Source organism: Anneissia japonica, unplaced genomic scaffold (assembly GCF_011630105.1).
Source record: "Anneissia japonica isolate Jap-2015-1 unplaced genomic scaffold, ASM1163010v1 scaffold1239_len605302_cov174, whole genome shotgun sequence".
NCBI classification, from domain to species: domain Eukaryota; kingdom Metazoa; phylum Echinodermata; class Crinoidea; order Comatulida; family Comatulidae; genus Anneissia; species Anneissia japonica.
This window is the reverse complement of record NW_022748776.1, coordinates 252,988-257,909: the sequence shown is the minus strand read 5'-3', so window position 1 is coordinate 257,909 and position 4,922 is coordinate 252,988.

Below are 4,922 nucleotides of genomic sequence, written 5' to 3'. Positions count from 1 at the left end.
GGACATATCATAATAATATAGTAGGCAATGGGGTGCCCAGCCGGCCAGGACCCTGTTTTGGGACAGGGGGACCAAGCGCTCAGGCGTTAAAAATATTTTTTATTTTAGTTACTCTTTTTAAGGGGCGCTTATTCAAACGGATCGCTTATGAAAACAGAGTGGAAATTGAGGGGGCGCTTATGGAAATAAATGAAAATTGAAGGGGTACTTATGAGAAATTGGAAAATTCAAGGGGCACTTTTTTTAATCGAAGATAAACGAATGAAGAAAAGGTAATGGTTGAGAACATGGCTCCATGACAAGGATGTTGGGGGTATTTACACAACAGCAGATTAAATTAGTGGTGGTGTTGATGGTAAGCGTGTTGACAATCTGCCAATTCAGATTAGCAGGATCATTGCAGGGTTTCTTGCTTAGATACGAGAGAGATGAGGTCAGTTTATTTCTGTTGACTGAAAATAGGCCATACATTATTTTAATTTTTAGATATTAAATAATGTAGTTCTAAATCCAAAAAGGGTAGCAATAAAAAAAAGAACGGGATTGTAAAGATGCATCAAAACTGAAAAAATGTTAAACAACGAGTTTCCACGAGTTGAGTTTTTTTTTGGGGGGGGGGGCGTGCACCCCTTTAGATACGCCACTGCTTTTATATAAAAGGCCACGAAACCAACATCTGTCAAAAGCCTTAGATAGGCTCCTACATCCAAAGCAACAAGTCGAGTCTCACCACCATTGTCCAAAACCCTATGAATCCGTTACGTAACATTTAACAAGAGCAAGGGCATCAGCTGTTTCTGGAAGCCATATTCTGTGTTCCGACGGTGTAAGTTACACCGGTGAGATCGTAGTTATCGAACAAGCGCTTGTTACGAAGCCGACACCGACCGTATGTGAACAGGGTCACCTGATAGAAAACAAGCGCTTTACCCCGCAAGCTAACGCTGACAAATGACCGGATTGGCAAGGCTCTCATCCGTTACAACTTTCTGTTAATTGACTTGCCACATGTTGATTGCAATAACATCTGTATAGCTTGACCACGGTCTCGTTTTCGAGGCAATTCTACTAGGCCTAGGATAGGCCCGTTGGTTCCTATAATAGGCCTATCAACCAAAGCATCTTTAAAATTACCTTTTTGAGTTGTTTTTAACTTCATTATTGTTAAAATTAATCCAAATAAAACATTACAGGACAAATTTATATTATTACAGTTCGTTGTAAACTTCTTATAAATTTTCATGCCTTTTTTTGGAAAATCTGCAAAATACCGTGGTAGTTCGTTCGCTGTGTCTAAAGATGCTGTATCTAAAGATACGGTTGAACGAGATACGGTGAACGCCGGTGAGATACTGTACGTACATGATTCTGAAATTACAGCTAATACGGTAGCCTTATCTTTAGTATACTGTAATTCACACATTCTAGCAAGAAGAACCACGAATTTTTACATCTTCCTGCACGAACAACGTTCGTACTCGCATACATAAATGCTGCCGAAAATCTCCTAAATGTTAATGGGTAGGCTTAGGGTAGGTGAGAAAAAAAAAACTCAGAGTTTTATTCTACTTTTTCGGAATGCTCTACCAAGTGAAGATGAAAAAATTCGATATATCCCCGAAGGAGGGATTGGCGTCATTACGATGTTCGGAACTTTGATACAACTTTACCATTATCCTAATTTGTAAGGCTGTTGTATTTATCGCATACAGCTTAGTATTCTTATTCTCTAAATTTATCTTATAGTAGAGTCTTGTAAGTTGCCTAATTTTTTATTTTTTAACATTGTTTAAACTGAATTTTGTGCTGCTCCCAACTCTCCCCCCTTCCCCTTCACCACCGTCGGGGAGAAAAACCATTATATGTATTTTGTACATATTAGTAGACTCTAAAATCGATTAAATGAGCGTTTGAAACACATAAATTTCAAAAATTTTCGGGACTGTGCCCCCCGCAGAGCACTTTCGGAAGATTTTAAGCGACGCTCGATCACGCCCACTTTGCTGTCGTCAAGGAAATCTTCCCCCTCGTCGGGGCTTCGCCCTCCACCCGGAACTCGGACCCCCTCTGGCAAATCCTGGCAGAACCCCTGGTAATAAAGGACATAGGCCTATGAGAGAGCTAGAATAATAATAGTTATTCGGGTTTTTAATGTTATTTAGACAGTGCATGATTATGGACGTACGGTACGGATATGCTTAAATTATACAACCAATATCAATTTATTTCAAAATATTATAATTACAATTGGGAGTGGGGAATGGGGTGGGGGCGCAATTTTCTATTCTTGCCCCCGGGCGCCAAAACCCATAGCTACGCCACTGAGGTGTGATCGTCGGAATAGGGTCTGTGCTATACCGAACATCATCTACACGTTTCTCAAGAAATCAGACAATTCACATTTTAATCAATCTTTATAAAATTTCTTATATTTCTCGGATCAAATTTTGGAACTTGCAGTGGTTCTTTGTTTTTTGTTTTGTTTTGTTTTTTTATCGAAATCTGAGGGTTGTGAACCAAGGCATTTTACTGTCATGTAACGGATGCACAATAGCAAACTTTTGATTTAAGAATAAATACACTATTATTTTATTGAACACCAGTCCAGGGGCGGATTTAGGGGACGGGCCGGCCCAGGCCTCCACTTTTGGAAAGTTTAACAAAGAAAGAAAACGAAAGAAAGAAAAAGAAAAAAAAATTGCCCAAAACGCGTGCCTTAGAGGTTATTTTCGGGCGCCTACAAAACAAAAATTTCGAGGGGGCATGCCCCCGGACCCTCTAGGGTAGTGTTATCTCGATCACTTCGGCCCCCATTTCGGACAATTCTGGATCCGCCCCTGCAGTCTATTATATAATGCAATAGTTTGGCGATACTGCAATATAGGAGGAGAAATGAGCATTACGTACTGGGGACCAGTCAAATTCACTGGCAGTGGGGTGGGGTGGTCAAGGGTTGAAATCATTGTAAACCGCTAATAGTAGGTGCCAGCTACATAAAAATAGCGTACACTGTTTTTATATAATACTACGTTGTTACTCGAATCATGGAGGAAATATATTAATATATTTCCTCCATGCTCGAATCTAATGTTATATAGGCCTAATTAAATTCTAGTATGTAATTTTTCCCATGGCACAGTGGAGTTACGTAAGCTGTTTAGGCATTAGCTTATACAACTTTAATGGAGCTAGCCTACAATACACCACAAAATTCAATCCTTCTTCAAATGTAAGTATGCGTAGTTTATTGTTCCAAGTTCTCAAGTGATTCTCTTGGCTAACAATGGTTAATTTTAAGCCGGGATTGTAAGGTTTCTTGCAACAATAAACTGGGATTACACTGTGATCTCGAACGTTTTGTGTGGCTCAATATTTCCATTTATTCTTTAAACCTTTCAGTACATACCGTACCGTGACAGGTACACAGTGTAGGCCAGGAATTAATAGGGTACAACATGCAGCTCTACAGAAAAATAGGTCTAGGCCCTACTAACATTAGATGTTTTCTGTAACCATGACATAATCTCCTCTTTATTTTTTCATCTGTACAATTACGCCTTAATCTCAGTACATTGTGTAATTTATGGATATGGTTTTTTTTTATCGAGTGACAAATCGATATTTTCTCACGCTCACCTACCATACCGGTACCTCATTAAAATTAGAACAGCGCAGGATACTATTTTTTTAAAGAACTATCAGGTCTAGCCCTCGTTAGACCTACTCGTCGATGTTATACGAAGAAACTATAAAAATAGCATGGAAGATCTTAATTTTATATAGGTTTTAGAACGAATGATGATGATAATAATAAAACTGTAATTATAATAAAATGTAAAAAATTATTATTATGTCACATTTCGTTATTAATCACAATATAATAGTCTAATATTAACTTTTTTTATTATTTAGTTATTTATAATATCCATATGAATTTCAAATTCAAAAATAGGACTACAAAAATAATGTATTGATTAATCGAAAACGTAGGGCAGCGAGTACATTTCAGGTGAAATGGAATGGAAATTTAATTTTTGTTATTTATTGACAATATTATGTAAGCTGTGTTGGCACGACTTAACATCAGCATTCGAGGAAGACTTACCAAATTATCTTCATCTAATTATTTTCATCACTACATGGTGTACCTTCACAATACAAGACATGATACTTAGCATTTTAAAGATTAAATTTCCATGAAATATTAAAGCGTATTATTGACAGGCAGTCCCTTTCATATAGCTGATTTATAACCCGTCTCTGCATCAACTTCTTTATCTCTGAGTCGATGTTTCTGAGGGTAATCTAACCATTTGCAGTTATTATTCCTCTCGTAAGAATTCAAATTGATTGAATGCAGCCCCATTATGTGTCTCCTGCCATGCAACCTACGTTCAATAACTACAGCTAATTCAAATAATTGTAATTGATGGCGCTATTTAGAGTATTCTTTTCAAAGCGCAGATACGATGATACAATAGATATCCGTTTCCGTACGCAGGTTTCTGTATTCGGAGATAGCACAATTATAATAGGTTTATGTTTTATTCTTTTTATATAGTACTTATGAAAGGGTTTAAAAATAAACTTAAGACATCAGCCACTAACAATATTATTTAAGAAATCAATACATTTAATCAATATTTAATCATGGAGGAGTTAATTCCTCCATGGTTTAATCTGTTTACGCAGCTTAGAGAAATATAAATACAATTGTTGGACATTAACAATTATATACCGGTATTTATGCTTTAAGAAAATGTGGTGAACGCGATAACATTATTTCGAACATAGGCTTAATAACAAATGTGTGTGTCTATGTAAGCCTTAAGTACATATGCGTGATGGATGGTGTCTTGTGTGTCTTATTCACGTATCTTCTTGAAAATATGAAACAATTATAAACAACAACGAACGCAAAC